Source organism: Suricata suricatta, chromosome 6 (genome assembly GCF_006229205.1).
Source record: "Suricata suricatta isolate VVHF042 chromosome 6, meerkat_22Aug2017_6uvM2_HiC, whole genome shotgun sequence".
In the NCBI taxonomy this organism is placed as follows: Eukaryota; Metazoa; Chordata; class Mammalia; order Carnivora; family Herpestidae; genus Suricata; species Suricata suricatta.
Window position 1 is genome coordinate 84,936,445 of NC_043705.1, and position 7,520 is coordinate 84,943,964.

Sequence of the window (7,520 nt, forward strand, 5' to 3'; positions counted from 1 at the left end):
GGGGGGACAGGCTCCCAGGGGCCTCTTCCTGGTGCCTCTTCCTGCCACAGGGCCTTGCTTTGGGCCAGAGAAATAGTTAATAAAGCTGAGGCCTAAATAAGCATTTGATTAACAAACGATAAAATAGCTATTGTGTCCCTGAATTAAGCTGTAATTGTGGCTGATAATTGGCTGGTTAGAATTTAATAAGCTGCAATTAAATAGAATGGAATCCAGGGTAATTATGTGGTCGCACAGCCCAGAGAGAACTAGGGAAGGAAGGCTTTCTCTTACTATGGAATCTTCTGCTGGTGGAGTGTGTGTTGCTGTGGGAGCATTTCTGGTTGGGGCACTGGTTGTGGGCACGTGCGCGCACGCGCGCGTGTGTGTAGGTGCATGTGTGTGTGTGGCAGGCCTCTTCCACCTTTCACTTGGCAGAGGTGGGTGGTGGGCACTGGCCCAGCCTCCTCACCATTGCTCAGCAGGAGGTCAGCATACAATCTCTGAGCCCTGCCAGGGTCTATGGCGGCCGTAGCTGGAAGAGACATAACAGGATCCCTGGCAGAGTTCTCTTCAGGGCAGGAGGCCATGGGAGGGAGGCCAGGAGGGCTCTGGACAGGCAGGCAGGATTGGGGGGGGGGTACCTGTCTTCCCAATGAGGAAACTGGGGCTCAGAGGGGGGAAAGACTTGCTCAAGGTCACTCAGCGATCCGTGGCCAGGCTGGGTCAGAGTCTCACATTGCCCATGGATCCAGGATAATTCTGACTGGCCACCAGGCTAATGGATGCCCCCCTCTTTCCCCTCCCTTCCCAGCCCCAGCCAGCTCCCAAGCCACCCCTCTCCATTTCCATCCATGCTCTTCTCCAGGTATCCATCCAGGCTCAGTTAAGAACTGTGCAATTGTTCCACACTTAAAAGAAGGTGCCCCACCCACTCCCATTGCCCTCTCCCTTGGCCTGCTTGCCACCTGCCAGCCCACCTGCCAGAGGCCCTGGTGGCTGCAGAGCTCCCCAGTGGCTCAGACCTGCATGCCCAGTCCCACCCCTAGCCCAGGTGAGGCCCCCAGCAAGTCCGAGGAAATGATGAATGGCCTCAGCGATACGCCGTTTATGACCCCATCAGCATCTTTACAATGTTGCTGGCAATTAATTTAATTAAAGACCCTGTCCCAGATATGGTGGCATTTCATATCTCACTGGTTTAATGCCAGCCTGGCCAGGGTGGGGGCCAGGGGTGTGCAGGAGCAGCAAACCACTCCCTAGCCTGGCTCAGTTCAGCGTGCATCTGACAGCAGTGGGCAGTTTCAGCCCCTGGACAGAGCCCAGGGATGGGAAGATGGCCACCCAGAGAAGTGCCCTTGGCCAGTGGGAGATACTACCCACAACCACAGCCAACAAATGCCCACCCACACACATGTGCATGTGTGCACACACACTCACACATGCACATATACACAGTCTTAGCATAACATGGATTTTCTTATCTAACCCTCATGATAATTCTGGGAGGCAAAGAACTATTAATTATTTTTATTTATTTATTTACTTATTTTTAAGTAGGCTTCACATCCAGCACGGAGCCCAATGCAGGGCTTGAACTTACAACCCTGAGATCAAGACTTGAGCTGAGACCAAGAATTGGATGCTTAACCAACTGAGTCACCCAGGCAAAGAACTATTTTAAAACTCCAACTTCCAGGCAATGAAACCAAGGCATAGAGAGGTGAAGTAAGTAGTGAGTGATGGGTTCCTACCCAGGCCAGATGGTTCTAGAACCCTAAGGTCTTAATCAGGACACACGCATTCACCAAATATGTGCTGGGAGCGATGCACCAGGCACCATGTTAGGCACAGGCCACACAGTAATGTCCAAGACAGATTTGAGTCCCTGCCCCATGGAGTGGCCAATGGCCACAGCTCCACCTAGGAAGCCCTAGGCACACAGCATTCCAGAATCACATTCACTGTGCCTCGTGCTGTGGCACCCATGGGTGCATACACACCAAGCCTTGTACACAAACACATATCACAACACTGCCTACTGTCCTTGAGGCTAAATCTGGCTGAGGTGGCCAATGCCCTCACCAGGATGATAACCCGGTGGTCACATCCTGTGACCCCATTTTCAGCAGCTGAGCCCATCTGGACTTCTCTTTATACTGGGACCTACAGGAAAACCCAGTCCAGATCCAGCTCCTACCAGCAGCAGTGGTATCCAAGCCTATACCCCAGCTCTTCCTCCGCTCCCCATCCATGTAGCTGGACCACCTGTGCTCTGTCCTCTCTTGGGGCTCCTGTTCTCAAGGCCTCCCACCAGCCTCCTGACCATGGCTCTTTAAATAGGGTCCCTAGCCTCCCTCACTGCTGAGCTCTCCTTTCCCTGCGTCTGGATGCCTCCCAGAATGTCACACTAGGCACATCCCAAGTCAGGCTCAGTGGCTCCCCCAAACCTCCTGCTCTCAGGGATTGCTCTTAGTCAGCAGGGCTACATCCCCAAGGAACCTCAATAGGAGTCTCAGAGACACTGAGCCTTCTAGCCCCCTGAGTGCCACCCCCGCCTTTCTCCCACCCACTCCTTCTCTCACTTTATAGCTACCCAACCCCGCACGCCCCCACCCCCAGTGCCCAAAACTTGCCTTCCTATATGACCACCTCCTGGCTTTGCTGCCATCCTCAGCTATACCACATAGTGCTATTTCTAAAAAGAAAATCTGATCCCACACTTCAAACCCCTGAAATAATTCCCACTGACCACAGGGTAAAGGTCAGCTCCCCATAACCCCACCCCACCCAATGCATCAGCCCACACCCTGCAGCCAGCTCAGTGCATCTGCAATCCACATCACTGCACGCTTGGACCCTTGCCCTCGCTCCAACTTGACCCTGCACCCACAGACCTCCCTACTCACTCGCAAAGCCCATCAGCCCTGTCAATTCACAATGCGAAGTGTCACCTTCTCCTAACACTTTTCAGCTCCTCTCTGCGGCGGAGATGCATGGCTTGCTCCTCTGGCTTCTTGGCTGAGCGAGCGTTATTGACTGACACAGGCTGGTTGTGCCGTGGCTGCTTCTTCCATCAGCCCGCACACACTTAAGTGTGTGCAGCAGATGGGCGCCACCCCTCCCAGCAGGGTCCATCTCAGGGACTGGCAAGCTGGGAGTCAGTCACGGTGGTTGAGGTGAAGCATCTCCCTTACTGACTGCAAGCTCTGGGCTGGGAACCGTGTCATTTCTATCCCTGCCAGTGACCAGCCCAAGGCACATACTTGCTGAGAGCAGGGGATAGAGACCTTAGTTGGGCATCAGAAGACTGGGTCTCCAGTCTGCTACAAGCCTATGAAGTCCTGGGCAGGTCACTGCCTCTGTGAGCCTTGGAAGGGTCATGGGTGGCAAACTCAGGTATCTTCAGGGACTGGGTGGGAGCCAGAAGTGGACAGCAAAGATGCTTGCCCAGTCAGCTGCTACTACACTTTCTTTGAAGAGAAGCTGGAAATCCAATTTTATGTGGAAATTTCCTGTTTTAAAATGTTGACAACTAATTTAAACATTTAAACACCTTGTGGGCCAAGCAAGTTGGCTGGCCAAAGATAGACTGGACGATGACCAAGGTCTCTTCCAACTTTACAGATCTAAGAACCGGGGTCACAGCAGGGTGAGGACCCCCCCAGTCACTACTCTGCACCCCTGGTATCCTGCTCCTCCCTGACTCCTCCCACCCTTGCCAGCGCCCCACCATCCTGTCTTCTCCCTAGGACTTCTCCTCATCAGGCTTCCTGAAGGAAGTCCCCCCGGAGTTCTGGGCAGCAGGAGTCATCTGGCTAGTGCCCCAGGGAGCCGGGATTTAATTGTGGGCACAAGGATATGCCCTCGCTTGAGGTCTGCAGACAGGGCCCCCTTGCTAGAGACTGAGGGTTACAGAAAGGGTGGAGAGCTGCTCCCTGCTTGGGAAAGCAGAGGGGGTCAGAAGGAGGGGACAGCAGGTTAGAGGCTGCCCTGCCTTGCTTGCCTTGGGTCTGGTCCTCAGATCCTGACCCCAGAGAGCCAGAGAAGGCTGCTGAAGACAGAGACACAGGTAGGGCTGGGGCAGGCATCCATAAAGGAAACCCCCTACGATGACCTCCCTCAATTCTGGGTGGGTAGGAGCCCAGCCTGCCTGTGAACTTCCAGCTGCAAAGAGGGTATCTGGTTGCACCCATCATACCCCTGATGAGACAGTAATGAGCCCTCACCCCATTTTAATTACCCGCTGTCCAAATAATTACCAGCTTGTTTATTTTACTTAATGGCAGCCGTACTTTTTTCTCCTAATATTGATTTCATGTTTTCCTGGTTTGTTCATTATCTTTCCTGCCCCTTTAATGGGTTCCGAGGTCTTGTGGGGGGGGGTGGTGGTGGCAGGGCGAGGACTAGAGGAAGATAGGGGAGAGGGTGTGAATGAATATGCAGGAAGGAGAAACTGGTGGCCTGGGTCTTGCTGTGCATCCTGAGGCAAGCCACTGCCCTCTCTGGGTCTCAAGTCCCCAAACTCCAGATCCCTGCACACTTTCTCATCCTTGATGCAATCAGGGTGAAGCACTTAAAAATGAAAGATAGGAAGGGAAGGGCAGCAGGGGAGAGAGAAGCTGGTCTACTGTCTCCCACAAAGGGATGGGTAGACTCAGACCAGTGTGAGGGTAGGAGGGATATGGGGGAGGGTTGGGAGTGGGTGGAACTACATTAAGGCAGAATGAGGTGGGGAGGGTGTGCTCCTGGAAACCAGCCTGGAGGAGGCTGCAGGTCAGTGGGGCTGTGTGGAGGGACTGGTGGGCAGCCTCCTCATCCTCGAGTCCTCCAGGTCTGGATGGAGAAGGGAGAGAAAGCCTTTACCTTCATGGAGCCCAGCCCCTCCCTGAGCCTGACCTTGGTCCTTGGCCTCCACCTCACCTGTCTGCCAAAGCCATGGAAACGGGTGATGCTATGATGTCATCTGGGCTGTGGAAGAGCAGCTCATTTCTCTGACTGGGGGTGAGGGGCAATAAGGAGAGATAGGGGCAAGGGAGGAGGGAGGGCCAGGGCCTCTGTGGGTGAAGATTTAGAGCCTTTTGAAGGGGTCATTAGCTCTTAATAAATCACTAATAATTGCATGAATATTTAAATCTTAATAAAAAAATACAGTGGGCCCAGTGAGTCTCCCTGTGTGGGTATTTATTGCTCTCAGGCTGGAATATATAAAAGTTGGTATCGGTCTGATTGAACTACTGTTATCACCACAGCTAAATGGGTAATTGGGAGTGAGAGACGCTATCTGTGGATATAAATTACATACAGTAAACCGAGGGCATTAACTGAGGGTTTATTATCAATTATCTCTGTGCTTGTTCCCCTTAAAACGAACTTTAAGTATATTAATGAGAAATTTACTGGTCTTAATGAATTGAGGGAAGCTAAAGGCTGCTGAGGGTCTCCCACCTCAGTTCCTGTTCCCTGGTGAGGGCCCCCACCCAAGGGAGGCCAGGAAGAAGACTCATGGGTCAACATGCTGGGCCGCACACACCGGCTCTCCCGCTTGGACCAGCTGCGACAGGAGGTCAGTCCCTGGGTTGCATGGTGCCTCTCTCCCAAACACCATCCCAAAGAAAGATGCTGGGTAGGAATAGGAGGTTTCATCCAACAAAGCCCCAACCAAGACCTGGTCCTCCGTTGTGTGCATGCGCTCGGTCAGAGCCCGACTTCAGCTATATGTGTGCAAGGCGGACCTTCATCTGCCCCTCAATCCAAATGCGGATACTGCCGTTTGAACTGCACAAATGGAACATGAGGGGGTGGGGGGCTGGGAGGGGATGCGGGGCTGGATGTGGGTGGGGTGCAGGTGGGAGTGGGGTGCTCCAGGGGGGCACTACCCGTGCAGTGTCTGCATCCAAGGCTTCCCCTCCATGCCCTGCTGAGATGTGCTTACAGCCCACAGGCCTGTTGGCTTCAAGGTCAGCGTGACCTCCTTCTGGGCTGGTTCACCATCCGGCAGTCTTGGCTGCCTCTGGGGCCTCCACGCCAGGACTGTGCCTGCTCTTCCAGGCATCCTCAGGCCCTGCCTGGTCCTGAGTGATGGCCTGACCATACCACGGAGGGCAAAACCCAGGCCCCTCTCTCAGGAGCCCATTCACTTATGGGAGACAGACATTGGCTGGGTGTCAGAGCAGTAAGTCCATGATTAATTATAAACCATAGTCAGAATTGTCAGAGAAACACTGGTGGTGTGAGAACACTCTGATCTGAAGTATCCAGGGCTTGATCCTAGGCATCCAGGAGGGCTTCCTGGAGGCAGAGCCATTGAGCTATGTAAAATGCCTGCAAGGCCCAAGGGTCTCCAAGGATGCTCAACTCTTCTCTCTCAAGGACAAGAAAAACACTTGTTTAATTCTCTTTCCCCTCTCCAGCCTAGGCCTCTTCTCTCTCTTGCCCTCAGGGCTTAGTTCTGTCCTCCATCCTGTTCTTGACTCGGCCATGACAGTCCGGCTTCTACCTCCACCTCTCCACTGAAACCCTTTCTCCATTTGCCAATGACTGTCTGACTCAGGAGCTCCTCCTGGTCCCTACCTTTAGGGCTCTCTGAAGATCTTCCCTTTCTCCTGTCCCTCCGGTCAGCTTTCTCCTTGCTCCTGGAGAATGGCAAGCTTCAGTGAAGACTTTAGGGCAGACGACTCCAAAATCCCCATTGCAGGACCTTCAGGCCTGTCCTGCAGGATGTTTCCTCTTGGCCACCCCGTAAGGCCACTCCAAATGGTCAGCTCCCCATGCAAACAGCACTGTTACTGCCTTAGCTGGAAAGCTGCTGGCTCTGCCTCTGTTGTCCCTTCACATTCATGGGCTACTGTCCTCCCTAATCACCATCTAACACCTGGCCACTTACTTCTAAGTACTCTGGGAGTACTCTCCCAGTACTCTAAGATCTGTCCTGCTTCAGAGCCATTGTACCTGCTGTTCCCTCTACCTAGGATGCTGTTCCTACTGATGCTATGGCTCACCCTCATTTTCCAGATCTTGGCTCAGACCACGTCCTCAGAGAGGCTTTCTCTGAGCACCCCATCTCAAATTGTACCCTTGGCACTCTTGGATAGGTTCCCTGTTAGACTTGTGTTGTCCATCTGCCTGGAACTAGAAGCGCAGCCCAAGGAGTGGACAGCCTGTCTGTCTTACCCACCTGGAACAGGGCCTTGAACACTAGAGGCCCTCACTACCCTTCCTGAATGAAGGGATGAGTAAGTTTCTGCAGGACCTGCTCTCTGCCGGGCACTGAGCCCTGCGCTGCCGAGGGGGCTTCGGGGGGTGCTTACCATCAGGCAGGGGAGGAATGCAGTGTGTGTGCCCTGCTGCAGAGATGGGGCAGGAGGGATGCACTTGCCTTGGGGAAAAGGCAGGGGCCTGAAGAGGGCAGCGGAGAGGGGTATTCTAGTCTGAGGGAATAGCAGAAGTAAAGAATCTGAGGCAGGACTATCTGGTAGCAGCGCAGTTCGATTAGAAAAGGTTTGATCTGTGCCAGGACACAAAGCATGGAAAAGCGGGGC